General features: G+C 36.7%; 1 protein-coding gene across 1 annotated transcript in view; it reads right to left on the reverse strand.

Moving 5' to 3' along the window:
* EYS (eyes shut homolog) overlaps positions 1-26,737 on the reverse strand; it is a 671,723-nt gene that overhangs the window by 61,871 nt on the left and 583,115 nt on the right. The gene's annotated exons all lie outside the window — the stretch shown is intronic.

Consider the following 26,737-nt stretch of genomic DNA (forward strand, 5'->3'; position numbering starts at 1 on the left):
CTTAGAAATATGCATATTCTGTTTGTACAAATGATTTTTTTTACAGTATTCAAAGATAACACAGTGACAGATATGGTAGGAAAACCAAAATCAGATAGGAAAAACAGAAGTGTAAGACATTCTCATCTATCATTTATTATAAATATAATTTTATTAAAGGTCTTATTTGGTCTTCTCCTTTTTTTTATGGCCAAAATTAGATAATAGCTAGATAGGTCAGTTCATGTGATTGCTATACATTGTCAGTATTGAACAGAAAGATGTCTGCTTTATACTTGATAAGGTCACATGTGCCTGTGGGTATGAATGCAGAAGACATAATGTGTGTTGTATCAAATCACAGTCGCTGTGGTTTTCCGATAATAGCACAGTCATTAGGATGAGCACTAATGAAATATCAAATATATGTGATTCAAAAGCTCTATTATCTGCTTATAATATCCATGCAATCAGATTAAAGGAAATAATCTGAAGCTGAAAGACCTCCTGTATTTTTTAAAAGAGGGAAATAAGTAAGTCTTGTGACAGCCTTTGTTCATAGCAGTTGATTAGTGTGTTCCTAAACTGACCACCCGCAGATCTGGGGAGTGAGGATCTCAGCTGGAGAGTCTACCAGAATGAATCTCATGAATAATGCCCCCAGACACCTTTGCAAAGAAATTGCTATCAGCTGCAATAATAAATTTCTGTGTGTAGCCTGTTCTATTTATAGATCTGCTGCAGACACTGGGAGAGGAGTGTAAATGAGATACTGGATTGCTTTCATTTGTGCAGCATCAAAAGTCCTACTTTCAGTAGTTTTAATATCAACATTACAGAATTCAGCTAATTAAAAAAGTAATAATAAACTGCATTCTTCCTGTAAATCTACAGTTGATGGTTATGATCTTTAACACTAGTTATTAAATGTTTCAGTTTGTTTATAGACAAAAAGACAGATCATCACTGCTGACTGCCATAATACACAGACTTTAGTCTTCATCTTTAAAGAACTAATTTTCATACATTCTTCTATTGAGCTCTATATGTAACACCAACCATTTCTTTTTATAGGCTTATTTTTTCTATTATGGAGAAGATTATGGAGAAGATTTCTATTATGGAGAAGGTCTCATAACAAATTATGAGGAGTTTATTGTTAACAAAATGAGCAATATTATAACATTTCACTATTGATGCTATAACAAACAAAGAAGAGTGACTCCTCATGAAGCAAACACTTTTTAAAATGTTCTTCAAAGTAATATAAAGCTTGAAAATATAACAGCTAACCACACTGAAGAAAATATCACAGCCAATTCACAAGAAATAGCATACTGAAATACAATGTCCCAAATTATTCTCTCTCAAAGTTGCCATTGTACTTTGTTAAGGAAAGGACAAGATTACCCATATTCTCCTGAATTAACCTCGGCTGCAAGACACACATAATGCTTGAATGACCAGGAACTTCTCCCAGGTGGATTTCACAATTTTATGCAAACCTGCTATCCTTTATAAGCGCAAGAAGAAAAGGAAAGGGGGTAGCAAATCAAAACATTGGTATCTTTTGCCTATACTGTACGTCTGTGAATGATTCCAAAAAAAGTCACTGAATAATTACATACGTGAGCTGTAAAAAGTGAATAGTCCATGCAAGAAACAAGGAAACAATCAAAATTTTGAGGCTGTGAAATAAGAAACAATTTTGGAGTGTTTTGCTGAAATATGACTATATAAGTGTTTGAGTTTAGATCCAGAGCATGGTTTTTAAGAAAACCTTCTGGTTGTTCCCCGCTGAAATGCCTTGTTTCACTTGTGTCTCAAGAGTACGTGAACTCAGTTTCTTTCAGGTGAATCTGCACCAGAACATTGTCTCACACCTCAGATACTTGAGCTGCTTGGACTGGGCATTCAGTCCCAAATGAGGTCTAGTGTGAGTCAAAGCTCCTTGAAACATTAATAATGGTGATGTTGGGTCCTCGGCACTAATTGATTTACGCTGTAAATCCATGCCTATTGAACTACATTACCTACCAATATGGGTGTAGATTTATAAGCCACTAAAAGAAAATCATGCAGCCATGGTATGTATTAAATATCAAAAATGGCTCCAGATTTTAAGCTGGAGCACTGACAAACTCCAGAAGTAAATAGACAAAAAATCCCCCTAACTCTCCAGAATCATATAGAGGAAGAGTGACACAAATAGTGAGAGAAAATGGGAGGAGACAAAAATAGTGTAGAAAAGGAGTGGAGAAGAAAAGAACAGTACTTCTAGAGCACCATCACCTCATGTCTCCAGGTTGATGATATGGGAAAAAAAAAGTGTAGGAAAAATGAATTGTTCTCTGACATTCTTATAATCCTCTGAATTGGTAAGGGACACACTTTTCATCACTATTTCCCATGTTAAAATAGCCTTTTGTTCTTTGATTTAGACATTAGATTGGAAAGAAATCAAGAAGAAATATTTGCATGATATAATATTGGTAATTCAATAATACAAATTCTTCTCCTTGAATCAATACTACCTCAGTGACCTGATTTAATAAAATCAAAGTTTTGTATAAGATTGAGAGCTTTGGGATGTCACCACAGGTTTTGATAACTTATTTATTTTAAATATTGCACAGTGCATAAGAGATAGTATCGTAGCACATTAATAATCCAGTTCCAGCTGTATTTAACCACAGTTTTTAACCTTTAAACCAATTCTGTTTTTAAAAGAAAAGATTATAATCCCTCTGTACGATGTGTCACAGACATTATTTGTACTCTAGTGACAACTGCAACAGTGTTGTGGTTGTTCAAAAGAGGGTATAATTTTCTATACACCTGTGTTTTTTCCATCTCTAAAGTGGGAGCACACTGAAAGCACTGTACGTGCCATTTGTGTAGTTGTATGCAAGAGAGCTTCCCTGAAAGGAAGCACACTCAACACCCTTTAATCATGATCTTTAAGGTCCCTTGCAACCCAAAGCATTCTATGATTCTGTGATTCCATGATAGTACTAAGCTGAGAATGTCAAAAACTACGTGTCACAATGGGTTCAATATTTAATGACATAGGTTCTTTTAATGCTCTCACTATATGATCTATAATGAAGTTGTGGAAGTTGGAGGGAACAGTTCCTACAGTCAATACATAGTAGATGTAATTCAGTTTATTTTAAAGTTGTTACTATTATTTGTTCCTAGTGCTATTTTGTTTAAAATTACTGGAAAATGAAAGGAGCAACATACTTTAAATTATCAGTTTAAGTTGAATTACACTTCATTCAAAGATCCATTAAATTGTTCCCCAGAAAACACTAGCATAATGTAAAGACAATTAAGATCTTCCTTCGAAAGCTTTGTGTAATAAACAAATCCACAGAAACTCATTGCAGCCAGAAGGGCAACTTTATCTCATGAATAATCTTAAAAATATCAAAGGACAATATATAAAGGAGGTGTTTTTTCCTTGTGCACAGCAGGTGTTTTTTAGTATATAATATAACTGCCAAACTTTCCTTGTATTTTACAGTTCCCAAAAATCAATTTAGCTTTCATGCTGCTTTAGTACTTTCACTCAGGTTTCCTCAATTATGGTATCATCTCTAGATCTGAATGCTTTTGTTGTCTTTACTGTTTTGAATCCTTTTCCCCCTTATCTGGAATGATTATTCTGCAAGTTCAGTGATTCACTTTAATAGATTATTTGTTTCAGTGAAAGTATTTTTGTATTGGTTTTGTGTGACCAAGTTTTGCTGTTGGGGGGTGTGGGCTACAGGAATGGCTCCTCTGAGAAGCTTCCCCCATGTCTGACAGAGTCAATGCCAGCCAGCTCCAGGATGGACCTGCTGCTTATCAAGGCCAAACCCATCAGCAAGGATGGTAGCACCTCTGGGATAACATAGTTAAGAAGTGGAAAAAAAGCCCTGGCAGCAACCCATGAAAGAGCAGGATCCTGGCAGGACCTGTGGCCTCATGGAGAGAGGAGCCCACACTGATGCAGGTTTGTTGACAGGACTTGTGGCTCTCTGCTTTGGGACCCACACTGCTCCTGAAGAACTGCAGCCCATGGGAAGGACTCACACAGAGAAGTTCATGGAGGAAACTCTTGCTTACTGATTATCTATTTCAGACCTTCAAAGATGTCATAATTTTCAAGAATTCAGGATGGTTATAATTTATTTTGCAATGTACTGATTCAAATTACTAAGACAATACTAACGTTTAAGGATCATGAAGCCTATTCTGTGGACTTTTATAAACCCTCTTTAGACTCCATTTTCTACTCTGTGAATATGCAGGTGATTCCCCACCACATGAAGGGTACATATTCATTAAAATGTATGATGCATAAGAGCTTCTGCCCTGTAATATGACTATTATGGCCACTTCTGTCACAAGAGGATACACAGTTGTGATATCAAGCACTTCTGGATGCATAACACTTAATGGTGGAGCGTTAAGGATCCCTCAGGAAAAAGTACAGCAAGCAATGGTTGGTGAAAACAATCTGCCTGGACAGCAATCCATTCCCTCACCACATCTAGGAGGAGAAATAATGGTCTGTCAAACTGAGTCCATCCCAGTGACTGTAATTAGCTCTGACATCACTCCTTTCCCCAATCTCTTCGGTCTTTCAGTTAAATCTACATTTTCTCCTTCCTCAAGTTGTATGGGAAAAATAATGTCAAACAAATGTTGACATCTGCTAAAATGTATTTATAAAAAGAAATATTTCTTCTAAAGTTGAAAGTCTATGATTTTGATAGTAAAAACTTAGCACTATATGAAACATGTCCAGGAAAGCATACAAATGTTTTCAACAGCACAAGGTTGAAGGCAGATCTCCACTTCTTACTGAAATCATATACATCCTAAATTCAGTTTGTCCTTCAAAAATGTCTTATAATTCCTTATGACAGAAATCTTCCAATTACTCCCAGCATTCCCTAGGGCTCGAAACATCCTTTGATTCAATGTATCTGCAGCAGGACTCATGAACAAAACAGTGACAGTGAACACTGGTGTGCAGCATGTTGCTTATTGCACTGTTTTATTTAAACATACATTGTATGCTATTACTCATTTCTCTAAGAAATTTAAAACAATCTTTAAGTACAGAAGCATTCATGACTTCAATGTTAGATGAATTTATAATTTGCAGAACTATGTGACAATAATTTCCAAGATTTCAGTCTCATCACAGAGCAACTGCAGTTTGTTACGCTGGTCATGAGGAGACAGTTAACAACAAAATTGTAGGACAAAATCTGTAATAGTTTGTAAAATAACAACATTTATCTTAAATATACAACATAATAATGTTGAACTCTAATGGCTATAATCTAAATACACAACTCTCTATCTTGGACAGAGAAAAAAAATTCATGCAAATCTAAGTGGTCATTATACTTAAAATAAAATGAACTCTAAGATATGAATGAAAATAGCAATTTCTAAAAGCTCTATGAAAACCTGACAACATCGTAAGTAATGAGGTAAACCACAGTTGCTTTGAACTGACACAATCTTTACCATTCACTTTGGATGTTCCCTTTTCTAACAATTCTGAATGAATGAACGAACTTCATGGAGGAAAATCTGAATGGAACCTTCCTTAGAGAGTCCATCTTTTCATATTATGTCTTCAACTTATTTTTCTCAGTGATTGCCAAAATAAAATTTTTACCTTGTTTCATTTCTTAGTGAAAACATAAAACTGGATGCACAGGAATGGACTCTGCTTTTTGTCTGGACAGTTAATACAGACACAAGGTGGGTCGAGAGCCACAACTGGGACAGAACAGATCCCATGGATAACACTTTTCCATGGAAAGGAATGACTATGAGCCATACAACAATATTTTAACATTAATGAGAAAGACATATCTCTCCACTTTGCCTGTAAATCTTGTACATGGTTTATAATTTTCTAATTCTATTTTTTCTCTATCCATGGCCCTTGGGAGCTTTCTGGTTTTGGTTTTTGTTTTTGTTTGGTTTTTTTTTGGGGGGGAAGATAATATTACTGCTCACTAATTCATGCCTTGAAGCATTTTTAGACAGATATTCTCTGTGTTTGTGAAATGTAGTCCATTGTTTTTTCTGTTTATGCATCACAGCAAATATGATTCTATAACATCAACTAACGTATACTAAAAAATGTCATGATATAAGTAATATATGCACCTCTGATCTAATCAGTAAAAATGGCAGTTCAGGACACTGAACTTTTGCGTATTTTCTTGAGAGAGTATTTGAGCTATAACTGAAAGTCATTTGTCTCCAGAAAATATTTTTTTCAAGTTCCTGGTTGAATGATGTTGATGACTATATATACAGCATAGCAGACTGTAGCCTCTCAAACATCAAATCCTAGGAATGCTGTAGGCTGAGTTAATTTCTATTAACACCGGTATCTAAACCTATTATGAAGTTTGAGGTGATATATGAATGACACAAGCAATTGCACTTGGTATATATTCTATAGATTTATTGCTACACAAGGTGGTAGGTTAGCCAAAATTCTTTGGATGGCACAGACTAGGTAATGTAAGTTTCCTTACCAATGACCAAGATGATTTCTCTGCCACAGAAGGTAATTCACACCTCTGTGCCTTTTCAATCTGTGGTTTCTTTGACTGTTAAGAGCTTTAACTCTAATATAGATAACTCCTAGAGAATTAAATAAGACTCAGGGAAGTTCCCAAATAGCTTTGTACAGTGCTCAGATAAGCACCTCGTCAGTCACATGGTGTGACTGAATTGATAGGTCATGTTTGAAGAACACCGATTTTCAGGAATCACCCCATATATACTGGTACATAAAGTCTAGAACTAAATCTTATCTCAGCCCAGCAGTGGTGTTTCATCACTATCCGCTATTGGTTGTTCAACTGATAGCAACAGAATAACAAAAAGTCCAAGGGCAATCAAGAGAGACTTCAGAGCCCTGGAATGATTGGTAGGTAGATCAGGAGCACAGGTAGTGATTTCCTTGATTCTTCTGGTAACAAGGAATAATATTGATAGGAATAGGTAGATCTATCAGGTCAATAAGTGACTCCAAGGTTAGTGTAATAGGAAAAAATGCGGGTTTTTTGACTACAGGATGATGCATTCAACACCTGGTCTACTGACACCTGACAGGATGCACCTACCTCAGAGGGAAAGAGTTCTAGTGGAGAAGCTAACAGGGCTTCTCGACAGAGACTTAAAGTTGCTTGGAAGGTGGAAAATGGCCAAAATCAGTCTGACCAGCAATGAACAATGGGATGGTGTACCAAAATGTGATGAAACAAACACTAATGGGATCCCTCAATCTGCCTCACCAGGTATTGGCTACAATGTACCACACATAAAATGTTTCTACGCCAACGTACACAGCATGAGGAATAAACAAAAGGAGCTCGAAGCTTGGGCCCAGTCCAGAGATTTGACATCACTGGCGTAAGTGAAACCTGGTGGGATGAGTCCTGTCACTGGAGTGCCCTGTTGGATCCTTACAGGGTCTTCAGGAGGGATAGGCAGGGCAGAAGAGGCTGAGGCACTGTATGTAATAGAAGGGTTAGAATGTATAAAGCTCACAGCTGGCAATGGCACAGTTGGGAGCCTCTGGGTAAGAATCAAGGGGCAAACAACGTAGATGTCATCTTGGGAGTCTGCTGTAGACTTTCTAGCCAGGACAATGACACTGAAAAATTATTCTTTGAGGAACTAAGGGACACTTTCAAGTCAACTGCCCTTGTCCTTATGGGAGACTTCAACTTGCCAGAAATTAAGTGGGACTATCACACAGCTGGTACAATCTAGGCCAGAAGATTCCTAAAAATCTTGGATGACATTATGGAACAGGTCCTAAGGGAGCCAACTCAGAAAGATGCCCTTGTTGACCTGCTGCTTGTCGACAGAGCGGATCTTGTAAACAAAATGGAGATTGTTGGCTGTCTTGGCCACATCATGAAGAGATTGAGTTTAAAATCTCTGTTGACAGGAAGAAAAATACCAGCAAAACCTCAACTCTGGACATGGTAGAGCAGACTTCAATCCTCCCATGGCTTCCCAGGCTGCTCAGGCAATTAGTAAGGTCCCCTGGGAAAATTTTCTTGCAGGTGCTGGAGCATCACCTCCATGTGCAGGAGCAGGCAATTCCCAAAAGTCAGAAGTCAAGCAGGCAAGAGAGATGGCTGGCTTGGCTGAGTAGGGATCTTCTCTTGCAAATAAGGCAAAAAAAGGAAGGTGTATGCCCAGTGGAAGCAAGGTCAAGGGACATGGGAAGAATATAGAGATGCTGCTTGCAACTCATGGGAGAAAATTTGTGTTGTCAAAGGTCAGCTGGAGTTGAAGCTGGCCAGAAATGTGGGGGACAATAAAAAGAGCTTTTTCAATTATGTTAATGGCAATAGGCAGTATAGAAATATCATTGACTAGTTACAGGATGAGGATGGTCACCTCCCAAACAGGGACAGAGGCAAGGCAGAGGTGTTTAATGCTTTCTTTGCCTTTGTCTTCAACAAAGATGACAGACCAAGGGGGTGTCAATGCCCTGAGCTGAAAGACCATGACAGTGAGAATGATCAACTCCCAGTTGACCCTGAACTTGTGCAGGATCTGCTGCCCCAGCTGGATCCTGACAAATCTATGGAGCCTGACGGGATTCATCCCAGAATCCTCAAAGATCTGGCTGAGGTCATCGCAAAACCTCTCTCAATGATTTTTGAGTGGTCTTGGGAATCTGGAGAGGTCCCAACTGACTGAATCTCTTCTCTGTGGTGACCAGTGACATGACCTGAGGGAAAAGCTTGAAGTTGTGTCAGGGGAGGTTTGGATTGGATATTAGAAAAAGGTTCTTCTCCCAGAGGGTAGTTGGGCACTGGAACAGGTTCCCCAGGGAAGTGGTCACAGCACCAAGCCTGACGGAGTTCAAGAAGCATTTGGATGATACTCTCAGGCACATGGTGTGACACTTGGGCATGGTCCTGTGCAGGGCTAAGAGTTGGATTTGATGATCCTTGTGGTTCCCTTCCAACTCAGCATATATTGTGATTCTGTGATTCTGTGATGTATTTAGTTGCACTGTAAGCATGGAATGTGTGGTGCTGAAATGCAGAGAAGGAAAAAAAACAAACCTAAGCATCTCAGATCTTTGTGGTTCTTAGAACAAGAATAGTAAAAACTAGACTCCATCAGGAATTGCAATCTTCTGCTGAATGTAGTATGAATAATTCCCACAGAAACAAAATAGCTTTTTTTTTTTAATTCAAAACCAAAACATCTCTTAAAGCTTCTGGGTGTCTATCCTCTGTCTCTCTTCCCGTCTCTTTGAGATTCACTTACTTCCCCAGGTAGGTCAGTTATTTTCTTCTACTGTCAGGAAAAAGAGAGCAAAAGAAAACCACAACACTGTTTTCTTGTGCATCCTTATTGTGGTGTACCACTAGCTCTCTGAAGGAGTAAGAAACTCCTACACTAGAGGACTTCTGTTTAAACATTAACTGAAGTGTAGGAGGTTAAGGAAAACTTTATAGATTCCTTATCTGAACATCTGCATTTAATTCAGACTAAGTTATTTCTTTAAATGACATCAAAGGTAGGTCACAAAAGCTGAAACCAAAAAGAAGCTAGAAATTTAAGTGTATTTGAAGGACCAAACCTTGACCTCTCTGCCACAGTTTCATCCTACTACAAAATAAAGGTAGCGTGTAGGAGACTGCACAAAGCTTTTGTGAAGACTAATTGCTTAAGCTTTCACAACTAATTGAACATGAGAAGGGCAAAAGAAGTACTGAGAACTAGAACTACCAACAACATTGACTGAAGTCAAAAGCCAGCAATCACTATGTGCTTTTAATTTTTTTACAATATGCTCTTTATCAATAGATTGAGTTGTTCTATCTTGTATTTTGACCTTTTACTTTGATTGCTGCCTCAGCTCTGAATTTCACATGTTCCTGGATGATGGTTATGATTTATAGAGGATATAAAATGCCCTAAAACCTGTAAAATCAAATACTATAAAAGTGAGTGTTGGCAATTTTCACATGTGCAAGAACTGTAACTGTTAGAGTTGACCCATTGCTGAGAATTAGCGTAGTTGGGTGACACACTGGAATAAACTGATCCAAAGTGCAATAGAAAAAGCCTGATTCACAGCTGATCTTTGTAATTGGTACAAAAGGCCATTTGTGTACCACTTTCTCAAACAGACCTAACTTTAAATGTTAAGAGATTAGTCTCTCTCTAGTTTGTAATCAAGATGTCAGATAAGTCAAGTTATCAGATTCATTTGCAGCAAAAGGTAAACGACTGTCTTGAAAAAGTAAATTGCAGGAGAATATACGTTGGAGAGAAACCGTTGCATCATGACATCCTTAGCAGCACTGTTATTTGCTTCCAGACTTCCTTCAGAGAAAAAAGTCAGTTTCTCTTCTCTGATACCATGATGTTGGTCCATTTTTTTTATGTTTATGCAGAGGAATAACAGGGAGTTAATCTGTCAGTCTAGCTCTATAGGCTATCTCATCTTGCAAACTTTTGGGGACTGGAAATAAGCAGTTCTTTTAAGCTTCTCTGAACTTACAGATAAATGACTAAAATATTCCAAATGAAGATTAGAGAAATGTGATAATTTGCATTTAATCAGAGAGGATTTTAGAGCAGTTTTTGGAAAAAGCAGAGATGAGATTCGGCATTGTCTGTAACAAAATGAACCTTTGAATGTAAATGAGCTTCTTCACATCTTCTGAAAATTTTTTATTTTCTGATGTGAGTCAGTATGATGTCTGTCCATGTAAAATGAAAATATTAGAGCATTTGCTAGTAACAGTCTGATATTATACTGTGTCATTCTAATGTCTGAATATTTTATAGATACATCTGTTCACTGCTGGGTGGAATAAGTGGTACTTCAGTCTCCAAACCATGCTGTACTCTTCTGAAAAAAAGGCTTCAACCAAGGATGGTGATTTGAAAGGTCTATCCATATTTTTGCCATAAAGTTTCAAGTCTGTGTCTATGCAGCAGAATGAAGAGATCATGGAAGTGGAATTAGAAATATTTGACTTTAATCTAATTAACCCTGCTACCACCTGCAGTGAAAACACGATGGGATGTTTCATCCTGATTGCTAATCCTTCAAGGAAAGCAGTACTTTTATTCAGTTTACTAGCATATATTCATATTACTGCTCATTCTATCTTCATGAAGACTACCTTACTTGTGCCTTTTCTGCAACCATTATCTCTTTATTTTGCTTTATAGGCATGTCCTCTATGTATCCATAGAAACAAGCACAGAATGAACTGTGATGCCTTGTGGTCATGTTTGTTTTGAATTTACTAGATAATGGAAGTGAGAGTGTCTTAAAAAAAAAAAAAAGCCAGAACTCTAATGCAGCCAGAGGTAAGAATACATTTTAACCCTTCCTGCTTACTTCCTTCAGTCAATTTCTAGCATACATAGTTACCAAAGCTATATTGACTGCAATATTAATGAATGAATTTCTTCCTTTGATATCAATCCTCCTATAAGTAAAATACACATTAGAGCTGGTGAGTGCAATTCACTATTACAACAGCTCAGTTGCTGGACTGTGGAAGACTGTTTGTGGGTACTCAGTGGTATAGAAATGGTAGTAGGTACTTGGAATTTCCCCAGGCTTCCAAGTTCAGTTGATCAAATTAAGTCAGCACTACTGAAAACCAGTGCTCTTGAAAAGTCACAGCTTTTCATACACTGTAACACCAAAAGGCATAATTAGAATCAGAAATTTAATTCTTAGGTGAAAAAGGTGAACTGGAATTCCATTCTCTACTTCTGGACTGCTAATACTTTCATGTTAAAGATTTATTGACATAAAGTAATCCTGGACTACTAGCTGAACTTCAGTTGTCTCAGTTTCTCTGTATGCCTGATCAAAGGTAGGGGTAGGTCGCCTACTGATTATTCCTCTTTCACTCTTGCATTGATGGCTTCATTTCTGAAGGGAAGGTAAAAAATGCTCCCAGAAAGCTTCCAAGACACTTGGACAATTTAAGGTTGACCTAGAATAGGGCCTGCAGTCCAAAAGTTATTTCAGACCTGTGCCATAAATTGTCCTAGAATCATGAGAACTTGATAGAATCTGAGGTTATGTAGCATTTTTATTTTATATGTGTAAAATTTAAAAATAAAAATGTCATCTGTACTAGTCAAGTGAATTATGCAACTATTAGTCAAAGGAAAAACATTTCTTTGTTAACTGATTCTATTTTCCGATGTGCTTTCTACAGCCTTTTTAAGAGATTCAGAACTGGAAGGTAGTTCCCTGGAGCTGAGGTCCCTCCACAACTGAATAACTTTCATATCAAAGAATATGTTTCTCTTGAAACACCTACCTGTAACTGAATTTCCAACATAATAACATTCAATCTGTTGAAGGGTCAGACCACAGCATCAATGTTCAGCTTGTGTCTGAACAAGATCACTGGTTTCATGAGGATCATAATCTTCAGCACAGTGACAGACACTTTAATGCAGACAATGGTCTCTATGAAACCGCTTAGGAACTACAGAAGCTGGTAAAACAGCTGAATTCTTTGATGCATATTCTTTTCCTCATTGCAAAAAAAAAAAAAAAAAGAAAAAAAAAGAAAAAAAAGAGAAAAAAGTTTTTGCTTTGCTCAAGGTCATGTAATCCTGAAAAGCTGATACTTAAAAATATGCTGTTGTGTGACAAATCAGGATGTGATACAAATCAAATGCCTTCAAAAGTAAAATAAAAAAATACTGGATTTGTGTGCAGAGTTGGTAATCAAATTTTTTCTGTGTTGGATATTAAAGAAGAGGATGCAAGAAGGTGGGAAATCCCACTGATACAGAGCTGTGATTGAATGGTATGCTCTGACATATATAGTTTTTGTACTAAATTGATATGCATTTAGGTGTAGAAAAGTCGTAAATGATACATTGTCATCAAAAACAAGGACAGTTTTTCATTTGCTTTCTTTAATTTTTTTTTCAAGTTTAATTAGTAAAATATTTACTTTGTTAATATTCACTTAGAACATTTTATATGTGATCAATGGAAACATGGAATATCATATTCACTGACATAAATAGGTCAGTTTGACATTGTATCATCTGCAAGATAAGGTCTTTAAGAGACCTTTAACTCGGACTGATATTAAACCATAGTTGATTATAAACACTTATTAACCATTTTTTCTACTGAACTATTTCAAACATAGAATCAACACTAGAGTTAACCAGTATTCTTCTATTGTACGATGGGCAAATTCCTATAAAATCTCACTTTCCTTTTGTACCTATGCTATCATTTGTTTTTACGTGTGTCAAAGAGATAAGTAACTAAACTGTTTTAAAATACGTTAATATTCATAATATCTTTTTGTCAAACAACACTAAAATTTTTGTCACAGTGGTATTTGTGAAAAGGGGATCTCTGGCAGAGATTTCTGCTAGTGCAGCCGAACATTGAATATCTTCATTAGAATTGAGTCTGCATTGTGACTGTGAAGAAAGCAGAATGAGAGCAATTTGTGTGGCAGTTGCTGGCTTGAGTCTTCCAAGATTTTGCAGTGCACAAAATCTTTTCTGGTAGAAATTTCTGTAACTCAGGTGGCTACTCTTAACTATATTTTCTCTGTCTAATATAATTCTATGTCTTCTAGTATTATCTAAAGCAATGTTTATGCCAAGGTATCATTAATGTGTTTCCTGTGTTCCAGCAATTTGGTTTATGCTAGATTGGAAATTGCAGTCCTGGAAGAATGGAGTGATTCATTGCTTGTGTGTTTCTATGGTAAGCTTTTCCTCTGTAGTAATTATTCAGCTCCACAGGTGGTAGCTATGGCAGCATCACTTGTGCAGAGAGAAAACCATGCAGCTTCAAACATTTAAGGAAGGTTAAATTTTTTATTGCTAAAGGCAGTACTATACAGCACAATAATTATATATGACATTAATTACACTGTTACTATGAAAGATTAACTCATATACAGTGAGCAAATCTGTAATAAATGCTAAAAATAGAAAAAAAATAGATATTAAGGAGTGATTCAGTAAACAAAGAATATTTGAAGCTGTACAAGTAAGAGTTATAAGTAGAAGATAGATAGAAAATGGTTGCCATGGCTTAAAAAAGCTGTAATATATGCAACTGTAAGTAAGATGTTGGTATATTTGTCCATTTTATCTAAAGGTCACCCTTTATCTCCAAAGTGGTGCAGTTATGCTCCAAACAGGCAAGCTAATCTATTTTACACAGGAGTCCATAAATCTCAAATTTTAGAGAAGACAAGAAAAACAGATTTTATGAAGCCCCTTTAGCACTCTATTTGTTATTTATCAAATATCTTTTTGTTTACATAGCTAAGCTGATGTGATACAGGAAGATGCAAGGAGCACTAGAACTATGAATTCATCTATGAATCACCAGCATAAATCACACAAAGCATACATTAATCATTCCTTCTTCATACGTCACCACCTGCCAGGGGATGGTCAGTAATGTGCCCTCTTTCATTCTTAAACTGTTGCAGGCAGTGCCTGAAATAGTATTATGTCCTGTTTTATGAAGGTTAAGTATCCTGGGGAAAAGGCATCGTCCTCTTACTACCCAAGCTATTAAAAAGCCTCATCCCTCATTCATCATCATTTCAACAAATACATCGTTCCTTAGTCACTGTGCACTCCTGCCTGACGGGAAATGCAACCCTCTGAAGAGCACAACCTCAGCACACTCCTATCACCTATCTTATTGCAACAGCAGAGCTTTCCAGCCGCACAACAGAGATCCTGTGAGAAAGCCCCCAACACAATTTATTGCCGCCAATCTGATGACAAAAAAAAAAAGTCCCTTCCCACTGTCCCAGAAGAAATTAACTCAATGCTCACAAGGCTCACAGGATGCACAGTTGTGCTCTGACCTATGAGTGAAAACCAGTGATCTCCCAGCAAAAGAGTTGTGGCTGACAAGGCAATATCATACAACCTTTTCTTTATGAGATAGGAAAAAGAACAGGTGATCTATCTGACTAATTTTTGACATGTCTTATCAACTTAGACGAGAAACTCAGAACCTTTCCTCTCCTTTTTATCTTATGTGACATGCATTCTTGAAGTGGAATCATTTTGCTTCTAAGAACTGTCCTGTGGCCAAGTACACTTCTCACCTGAAACAGTACAGGCTAGCAGAGACACACGCTATTTGTTTCTTTTGCTGCTATGGTAATGTTGCCAAAATTAAGAATTTTGAAATATTGTGAGGGGCAAAGATAAAAGAGGTAAAAAGAGGTGGAAAGCCTAGTTATTACACTCTATCCTATTCAGCAGCAAAATAAAAGATATTTTTTTCCCTAGAAAAATGCTTTCAATTAAATGCTGATATTTTTAAAGCTAACTTTTACTATTTTTATCCTATTATTGTCATCATGACACTGCATACATGACACTGCTGCTGAGATGATCTGCCTTATGACAGATATTCAAAAAAAGACAATAGTTTAATTTTCTGCTGAGTTGATTTTAAGCAGGATTTGAAATATGTGAGATTTTTACTGGGAAATAGCATTTGCTAGAGACTAGCTAGGTCTCACTTGCATTAAGTCAAAATTTGTACTTCATTGATTCATAGTCTTTAGCTCACACCAAAGAAGCCAATTTCTGCTGAAGGAACAGTGAGGATGTTCCTGCAAAACTGAAACAAGACATAAGGCAAGTAGATGTGGACATTATTTATGATTTTATACATTGATCCATTACTGAATTTTAATCTACTGGGTATTTTGTAGTTCATTGCTCTTACAACAGATCAGAGAGTCAGGCTTTCAACATTTATTCCAGGTAGCTGGAATAGGGTAAATTTTCTTCAAAGCAGGTGTTGCTGTGTTGTGGTTTTGTGACTGAAACAGTGTCAATGTTTCAGCTACTTGAAACAGTGCTTGCACAGCATCTAGGTTTTATCTCTTCTCATTCTGAGCAGACTGGGAGAGGGCAGGAAGTTGGGAAGGGATTCAGTGAGGACACCTGACGTGAACTGGCCAAGGGATATCCTATAACCTATGGGATTTTGCTCAGCAGTGAAAACTGGGAACTCATCTTTCCAAGTAGCTGTTACTTGGATACTGGCTGGTCATTGGTCTGTGGGGAGTAAACAGTTACTTTTGCATAATTTTTTTTCCCCTTTGTTTTCCTTCTTTTATTAAAATGTCTTTATTTCAAAACACCAGTTTTCTCACTTTTATCCTTCCAATTACTCCCCATTCTGCTGGAGGCAAGCAAGCAAAGGACTAGGGGGAGCATAATCGGCTGGCCAGGGTAAACTCAACCCACTAAGTGACAAATTCCAAATGGGTCTTGGAGCTACTCTGGCAGGAACTGCTTGCTATACAGGGACTCTAGAGAAGTTTCCATTTAGTGTGTTACTCAAGGACAAACGGTCTGGCCCAAGGACTGGAAAATCTGGACTTTGCAGGGGACATTAACTTCCAGCAATTCTTCTGCATTTTGATAACAACAAACATTTGTCAGAGTGAGTTCACTAGCAGTTCAGGATTTGTGTGACAACCAGGCTGCAACATATATAATCAAGAAATAGAGAGCAGAAATGCTGCATATCCCCAAAGGTTTTCATTCTTTAGCTTAGACTCTCTTCCTGCTGGTCCACAGCAGATTTCTTGCCCAGGTTCTGTGATGACAAATGCAGACAACCCACTTCCCTGAAATCAGTAAGAATCCTAGGAGCATATTCAGAAAGCTATGAATATGTCCTTGAAAGTGACACTGAGGGGCACTGAGCAGGACAGTGAAATATGTGGAGACTTTTTGTTTGTCCTAGTGCAGTCCTTGAAATTCAGGAACAAAAAGGACTGCAGGGGAGTTGGGTTGCATGCTATCGAGGGAATCACATAAGACAGGAAAAACAGATCATTATCAAGCCATTTAGCAACTCTCACCTTTGCTTAATATCAGTGAACTTCTCAGAAATACAAAGAAATACAGGATGGTGAGATGCAAGAAAATGGACCAAATCACACCAGGGACTTGGTTTTGTGGGGCATTTTGTGATACTTATAGATACTAGTTTTGAGAAGGAGGCAATATTCCTTCACATATCATTTATAAGAGTTTTTCAGAGCATTCAGAACTAGAAAATTGCTTCCACTATTGGCAAAAGATGGTCATATAATGTTCTAGACTCGCTGATCTGCACTGGATGCTAGGTGTGTCTAGTGTCTAGGACCAGAAGTATCTAAATACAATTCAGTATTGTCTCAAGATTTTTAAGAAGGTTAATCAGTAAATTAAAGTGACTTGCAGACTGAAACATAGAGGAATGCTATACCTTCTGCAATTATATAAGAATTATATAGGAATTTAAGAACAGTTCCACCAGGTCAGACTAAGGTACAAGTGTACCATTATCCTGTCTCAATGGATCTCTTTGATCATGGACAAAACTGGCATCTCACAAGAGATGGTAGTTTTCATGCAACATTAAGTGACATTTTTCTCCTGACCTGTAGCAAATAATATCTTGAATAAGATGTGTTTCACAATCCTTAACAGATATTTGTTTCTACATGAGTCTGTCTGATCCCTTTCTAAACCTACGTCAGCTTTGAACATCTTGATTGTGTGGTACTGTTTCACTGCTTATATACTAAGTATTTCTTAAGCATCTACTTTTACTCTCTTTGAATTTTTGTCTCTTTTATTTTCACTTGATACACCCTAATTTTTCCATCAGAAGGCAAAAAATTAAAGTCTGTTTGCTTTTCTTATGTCTCTCCTGATGTTGTAGACATATTTCATAACACTCTTCAAACATCTCTTTTCCACACTAGAAAATCTCAAACTAATCTGGAGACATTCAACTTCTTCAGTCTCCTTCCTTCTTTTTTTCCTTTAATTTCATCACTATTGTTTTTGAGAACAAAATTACAAAAATAATGAGGAGAAATGGAGCCTTATCAATTCATATTTATGTATCATGATTTTTTTTTGCTCCCTCCCTTCCTAAGGGTTTATTCTTTGCTTTCTGAAATGGCATGTCTGTTATAATGTTACACTGCAGTAATTTTATCTTTTAATTTCAGGACATCTTTTATGTCTATATTTCAGTTTATATTTAAAAGTGGTTCCACAATCATTAAAATGCATACCCAGTTAAAAATAATGAATTAAATCAGGTTAAAAAAGACCACTTTCTTTATAGCAAAATCAGTGAAAATTATGTCTTCCTTATTATGTCACACCCTGACAGCTTGAAACCATTAAAATACCTGTTTTACAAAGCTGTTAATTATAATCTAAGACGCTCTGAAGTAAAATAATACTGTCTGTTTCTTAATGTGCTTCTATTCAACGCAGATTGAAGCAATTTATCTCAAAGAGCTGTTGTGCAGAGATGATGAGGTTACAACACACGCTAATTGTTATGGGCCATTGGCCATGTCTGGAATATAAGGAAAAACATTACCAGTTAAGGATGAAAATAGTGATAAGAAAACATGACATTCACCTGGAATTTTTTAAATATACATTTTCATCCATCATGTCAATTTTTCTAGAAATCAGCTAATAGAACTGCTAAGGCAGACAAAATTGATAGCATCTAACACAGACTTTCAGTCTAGTCTCCAAGTGTCAGTAGCAATACATACAGTGTTACAAATTTCCTGAAGGCACAAGTGTCTCCTGCTCTGATGACTGTGATATGTCTCGTTTCTCAGGAAGGGCAGTTGACATTGAAAACTACATTTTAAAACTGGTAAGAAAGCAAAGAATGAAAAACACCAAAAACCAGATAATGGCCGGTCATCTACATTTTTTAATAAATGCTTCTGTGGCTCATTACTGTTCAGTCTCTGATGACTCCTGTTGTATTAATGCAGACATTAGAACGTGCAAAGAACTGTGGTATGGGGAAAAAATCCTTGCTCTTTCCCAGATTTTCTGACCTTGGGCAAATCTCTTAGATGTTTTTACCAAAGAACATACTTAAGACAACAATGGCTTCACTACAACATACCACATGAGAAGCAACCTGATGAGATCTCTCTGCTATTGCTGTCAACTTAAGTTAAGGAGATCCCATACAAAAAATTGTTGGTAGTAAAACAATTCAGGTTAAAGGTAAGATGCAACTTTGAATATGAATAATTTTTTACCTAAGGGAAGACAAGGGTTTTTTCAATGATAAGGATCTTCATCTGTAAAATTAGTATAATTTTGTTTTTCTGTGAAGGCTAAGAAGATCAGCATGAAACACTGTGGAACTATGATCCAGATGAGTCCTTCATCATCATCATCATGGCTAGGCTTTGGGAAGGGCTCTCCCCATGTTTTTTATAAGCACGTTGGTGGCTAAACACTGCGCAGGCTTGAAGGGTAATGACCTTTCCCAAATCTTTGTTCACGAAGACTGGCCATGATGATGGTGGTTGAAAAGGCCAATATGAGATAGGCAAGTCCAGTTGCAAAAAGCACAGCAGAAGGACTCCTTAGGTGGTAAATTCTGCAAGGCACGATTCTTTCTGCATTGTCTTTTCCCCTCAAGAGTGATCCTGCGTGCTTTCTCAAAAGCATCAGCAGCGTTATAGATGGTGTGTCTCCAGACCTTCCAATTGGAGGTCAGAGTAGACCAGTTATGTTGATCAATATGGCCAAGGCCGAGATGTTGTTTCAGGGAGTCCTTGTATCTTCTCTTTGGGGCTTGAGTTATCATGAACATATTTTTTTTTAACAAGCTTATCTAGAACTAGATAATTCTGCTCACAAGAAATCAAATGCAACCTCTAATGGTCTGAGACTTTTAACTTCAAGCCACTGCTGATATCTAGTTCAGATCAGAATGGACAAAAGGGATGATAATTAGTCGACAATGTCACTATTACCAGCAGACATGCAAGCTTATTAAACACCCAAGCATATAAACATAAGACTATACATTGTGATACAGTGGATGTAACACCATGGGAAAAGTTTCCCTTCCCCTGCTTTTTTGAATAGCTGTCAGTCATTTAAAAAAACCCACAAGGGCAGTTGTTCGAAAAATACCATAAATCCTGAATGCAGATAATAGAGAAACCTCCATAAAAATAACTTGCATTTTAAGATTGACAGTAAGTAGAATAAAAATGCTCACCCTGAGAGGATGCCAGAGTTCATCTTTCAAAAGTTTGAGAAAATTAAAAGTAAAAATATTGCTGGAATCAATCAGTTTAACAAGTCTGTTTTCAGATTCTTAAACTGGAACTAAATAGGATGTAAGAGACTGTAAAGTCACCTAAAATCATTGGTGATTTTATATATATATATGCAAATGTCAGACTTCTATTTACTTTACTCCAGCTTTTCTGTTGAGTCTACATGAAGACTATCGGTATCATACAAACTTAGTTCCTTCTGAGAAAAGCATGAGATAGTGTGCACCATAATAGCAAATCCCCCTTGTAACAACCACTTAACATTGTCAAATATTATTCTTTATGCCTTCCTTTTCTTTCTCCTTTTTCATATTTAAAACAAAACACAGTCCTCTCCCACTCAATCTGAAGTGATGTGTCAATGAAAGTGTATTAACATTATAGGTTAACAATCACTCAGGCAGGGCCTTGTGAAAACATTGAGGATTGGATCCTGTTATAACAGGTATTTAACACACAGAAAGAGTCAGATCAGGTAATATAATGTTTGAGCACCAAGGACGTGGATCAGCTTGTGCAGTTGCTCAAGTATTATGGAGATGACAGCAGCATGAATAGAAAGCCTGAAGATGTCAATAGCTTGGTAGCTTTTACTGTTCATATGTTCCTTTCTCTGTAGGCTGGAAAGATGCAGAAGCTCATCTCTCACTGCTGTCCCACTCCTCAAATCTTTATGTTAGCAGAAGTGACAAACCTCACCCACACATTCCTTAATACGGTTCATACCATTGAGCATTTTTTGCATATCCTCCAAGTTTTCCACATCCCAAAAGGATATGTACCACTAGACTGTGATTTGTGAGGTTGTTTTATTATTCTTAAATGCTTGAGAAGTTAAACAACAGTCTGGTAATTTCATTGTACGTACAAATGGGGAATGAACTATTTTAGCAAATGAAAGTCTACCCAGCATGTTACAAATATTTTGTGCATTTGCAATTTGTTATCAGAGTGTAACCGGCTGCTTTTGACTTTGGTGACCACAGCAGTAGGTCAAAGTACCAGGCAGCACAATCGAGAGCCTTCAGCCTTCATCAGTCAGGTTTCAGAATAGCTTTGTGACAATTTACAATGTTTATGATTCTGGCAACTGTCTGTAATGCAAACTCTGTGGTCATCAGAATAAAATAATGCTCTTATACTAATATGATAAATCAAAAGTACTATACAGAATTTATTACAAATATTGTGATGTCCTTGGTTTAGTGTTATCTTAATGTACTCCACTGCAGTAAGGCTCTGTACATTTGCAGTAATATACTGCAATTTTATACAGTTACATAAAAGTTTTATTGAAATAATACTGCACACCATTTTACACATTTCTTAAAATAGCAGAGGCATAATGTAACCCAAAAATCATAGGCTATTTAATAATGCATGAGATGTTAAAATTATACCACTTTTGTATTTTAAATTGTCTTTTTTTTCTTCATCTTAGTGTCTCAGATGTTCTCTTATACACTGTACTACTTCACCCTTCTTCACTGATCTTAATGCGAAGAAGGATCATTTTTCAACACTATTATGTTGTGTTTTTCCTACCAATCTGTAATGCATTATAAAAAGCAGTTAAAGAATAAAGGACTTCCTTTTGCCCCTGCTTCCCAATTTTCTTTGCTTCATTTGCAAACATTCAGAAAAAGCTGAGGGACCAATATGTTTATCTTTTTGAATGTCATTTCAGACCTTATAAAATCAAGGGAAAGATTTAGGAATGGTGCTAATCTCATACATAATTTTATTGTCCTTTGGAAACCCTTAGATGTCAAAAGCTATGATCACAAAAATTAAGGACTTTATCTACCAGTCTAGGAATCTGTTTTTTCAGTCAGAATAAAGATATTGCTGATGTCAGTGTTCATGCAGTTTATCAGGAATGAGTACCTCTGCCTCTTCAACTCCTGAAGTAGGAAGGTGCTGTCTTAAGTGTACAATACATTTCTGTTATGAGGGGGCCTTAAAGCAGTGCAGTCCTGTTGCTAAGCAATATCAAGCAAACAAGATTAAAACAATTTTCTTTATCCTGTTTTCTTCTGTCCCACACTTGTTCCTTTTCTGAAATATCCACAGGCATTTGTGACTAAGCCATACTAAGTTTATATCCAGTATGATAATCTATTTTTTTTAATATGAAAAAGGCACTTTTATGAAATCCTTTCGTAGAAGTACCAGCCACTGTAGAATATTTAAAATTATTAGACTGTTATTAAACCATAATAATATGCTTTAAAAAAGCTGTCAGATTCAGATACCTTAAAAAATAGAGGAAACCCTATTGTGTCAGAAGCAGATTTTATTTTCCAAATATCAGAGAATCAGAGAATGGCTGAGGTTGGAAGGGACCTCCAGAGGTCAGCTAGTCCAACCTCTCTGCTTAGTGTCACCTACAGCCAGCTGCCCAGGACTGTGTCCAGACAATTTTTGAGTATCTCCAGGAATGGAGACTCCACAAGTTCCCTGGGCAACGTGTACCAGCATACATTTAGCTAATAATGTGGTACAAAGTAAATTATATCTTCAGAATATATTTTATTGTTCATTGCACTCCTTATCAAAATAACTATAAGGAAAAATCAAGAAATGCAGACACTGGCAACCTGACAATCACTTTAATTTCAAGAGGTGTAGTTATTAATAATTACAGTAGTCAGTCAAATAGAAGTTGCTTACGTAGGTGAAATAACATTAGAACAGTCCAAATGGACAGTGAAGGATATTCTCTGCACTTTGAGCATTTTCAATGCTGGAAATGCTTACTTGTCAGCTGCCTAACTGGTATTCATAACAAAAATTTTCAGACTTGCTGTGCCTTGCAAACAAATGCCAAGTAAGATATATTTTTCAGAAACTGTAATACCACCCAGTAATTGAACTGCATGCTTGTAATTTCAGAATGTTCCATTATCCCATCATTTTATGTTTATAAAACAGTTCAAATTATAATATTTCATGTTCTATTAGAAGATTTAAAGAATATTCATAAATGTATACCTAACACTTGAAAGATTGCACGGATCATAGACGACTCTAATGACTGCAAAGAATTAAAAGAAATTCTTTAGATGAGACAAATGCTGCTGAATAAAGATGCAGGATCAAAAGAACTGGACATTGCCCAGGAGAATATACAGCACATAGATTTACACAGGGAGAAAGTCTTTAAGGTCAGGAAGATATAGTCTATTTATTCTCCCTTTTAAATTATAAATATAAATCTAAACACTTTTAATAGTGTGTTTCCTTTTAAAAGCATTTTCAGTTTAGCTCAGCTATAGGCTATAAAAACACTAGATGGCAGCAAAAAGTAAGCAAACAAATCCATAACGTTAAGGTGCACAGAGCGATGTGGTACAGACAGCCTGCATGATTTCAGCAGGGAATGAAGGTGAAAGGAAAGAAATTCCTTCCTTCTTTTGTTTAGGTGCTTTCCATTAAGTAGTACAGTGCCTCAGTCAGTTGTCCATTGTGCTATTTATTGATGCATGGCAAAGCTGAGATATTCACAATGGCCTTTAAAGGAGAATGAAATGCAGAGTCACTTCATGGTTCAGTGCAAAGAAAGCAAGTAACAAACCCAATGGTGATCACAGGTGCACAAAAGACTATGCCATCTCAACACTTTAGGTCAAAACAATATTCCGTACTTATACATAGGAAAATGCTGAGAACATATGCCAAGAAAGGGCTCTATTTTTCAAATTAGTTGTACTGCTGCCTCCTCTTCAATATATTTGTGTTTCTATAATTAGGATTTGAAAATGCAGTCATGCAGAAGATTCTCAGATTATTTATGGATTGACCAGTATAATCTGATTAAAAGTGGATCTCTTCCCTTAAAAAAACCACCAAAACCCCCAAAACTACATAAAACTGTACTACTTAAATCTTATCTAAAATGGTTGCCAGAATATTAGGTACAATACAGAGGGAGAGCTCTAATGACATTATACTCTGAAAAACGTTTGGAAGCTGTTGTATAGTACTTTTAAAGCTAATCACATACATCTAACTCTTTACTTGTCCATGCAAGAGACACAAAAAGTTATGAGTAACTAAGAAAAGATTAAAATAATTCTTACTATCTCACAAGAAGGAATCTCTAACAAATGTTGCTCTATTAAAGGAAGTGGGGAACCTGCAAATAGAGTAAAGGATAAGAGGGAAGCAATACAAATGCAAACATGTAAAGTAAAGAACTTGCTATTCATAAAGCTTTTTGTATTTTCTCTCTCCATATCTTCCCTCTTCTGACACAACTTCAGGTCATTCCCTCAGGTTCTGTCACTGGTCACCTCAGAGAAGAGATCAGTGCCTGCCCCTCTGCTTTCCCTCACAGGGAAGTTGTAGACTGCAATGAGGTCTCCCCTCAGTCTCCTCTTCTCCAGGATGAACAGACCAAGTGACCTCAGCCACTCCTCATATGGCTTCCCCTCAAGGCCTTTCACCATCTTTGTTGCCCCCCTTTGGACACTCTCTAACAGCTTAATATCTTTCTTATATGGCAGTGCCCAAAACTGTACACAATATTCAAGGACAGGCCACACCAGTGCAGAGCACAGTAGGACAATGCCCTCCCTCGACTGGCTGGTGATGCTGTTCCTTGCTGAGTCAACAACAGTGATTCTTTGCCACGTGGGTCTTCTGCAGAGGTTTCATATTTGAGGACTGAACCAGCATCACATAGTTTAAGAATTTTAACAGTTTCACTGCAAAATACAATATGCCTGCAGAATACCCACAGCTCTCATACTATCCTACAACTTTTCTTTCTGAAAAGCAATTATTTATCTGTTCCTCTGCTTCCCCTTTTGGGACATGTAGAGCTCGTGGAGATCCTTTATTGATATAGTAACACAAACCACAAGGTCTGCTCAGGCAAGCACATTTATATATGCAGCTTAAAAATGTTATGTCAAATTTTTGCCCATATTTCAGAGGCTTCCTTGGAAGGGAAGTATATAAACCTGAATTGAAGAAAATTTATCTTTCTAATATAAAAAATAAATTGAAAGGATGTTGTTAGGAATGATTTTATAATCATCCTTGAGGCAGAAACCATTTAGAGCAAAACTAGTAGCATGTAGGCTTCATACAAACTTGAGAAAACCTTAAAAACATTTATGATTGTTGTAGCCAAAGTCCAATTTACATTGAGCTAAAGCATGACTTGGAATTACCAAGTGAGCACATAACTTTAGCAGGTCAGAACAGGATCAGTGTCATACCTTTGGGTATGTCAGATGTAATGTGTACTAATGTATTATTTAAAAGATTTTAATGAAAACTGAATCAGATGAAGTGAACTGTTTCTAATCTGATTTTCACTGTATCAGGCTAAGCTGTATTCTGTGATAATAAAGTCCAAGAAATCTAAAGAAAAATAAATAAGCAATGATCAGTGGAATGTAAAAACTTCAGTCTCCAGGGCCAAGACTCAAGCACTAACTTTCCATTATTAGTTGAATCCCATCTTGTCAAAAGACTTATACTTTCAAGACAAATTAGCCATTGATAAAAAAATGCCACTTTTTTCCACCAAGAACTGTCAAAAATTACAACCCTTAGTTAGAATTTCTCAAGTGATATACACATTATTATTTTCTTCTCACCATTGAATACTCCCTCAAAACTGGCACTTCTCATCTGTAATTAACAAGCAGAATGCAAGGTAAAGTGCCACAAGTCTCAGTGGTGCAAGTAGTGATGTGAAATTTTTTCCACAGGCTCCAAGTCCTTCGAGAGGAATAAAAAAGCTCTACTATATAACCCTCTCCAGACCATCTCAGACCTTAATCCTGCTTCTCTCCTACAACACAGTCCTCTGGGGCTCTGGAAGATCATGAATTAATAACACTGATTTATTTTTGTTGTAGCCAGTTGATTCAGAAAACTGCATCAATCAAAATCTTTTTTTTTTCTTATGGTCTATTAGTGGTTCCACAGACATTTCAAACAAGCTGCTATGAAGAAAAAAATAGCTTCAAGAATGCAATTACAGCATGCAGGGACTAATAAACATCTACATAATAAAAAAATTTATGTTTGCAAGCTTGGGTTAATATTTGTTCAATTTCAGCCAAAATAGAGATTTTGACTTTACTTGACCTAGTGACTTCACAGTATGAGCAACTCAGAAAGATTTTACTTGAACTGATTGCTGACCTTGACCTTTCTTGCTAATGTAGTAAAGATGAGGTAAGAGTGAATACCATAGGTACTTCCCACTCTTAATGCTTTGTCTAGTCTTAGGAACTGTATTCGGACTGTTTCTAAATTATGATGGAATCAAAATCTCTCAGTTTCTCAAGGGCTTCAGTCTATATTTTACAGTAATTAATCATAATTTGTCTCCAAACTTTGCTTCTTATCTATTATGTTGGCTTGTCATATTTCAGCATCTTCTCCCATCAGCCTCAGAGAGGCTGATTCAGACCTTCATGTTTTAGCATTATGCTCTTTTAAATGCTGCAGCTTGTAATTCTCTGTTCCAATTATTTTTATGCAAATGCATATGACAACAACCACATCTATCTTACCGCTCACTAATT

The sequence above is a fragment of the Manacus candei genome, unplaced genomic scaffold (assembly GCF_025592945.1).
Source record: "Manacus candei isolate 608988 ecotype Guabito, Panama unplaced genomic scaffold, ASM2559294v1 h1tg000011l, whole genome shotgun sequence".
NCBI classification, from domain to species: domain Eukaryota; kingdom Metazoa; phylum Chordata; class Aves; order Passeriformes; family Pipridae; genus Manacus; species Manacus candei.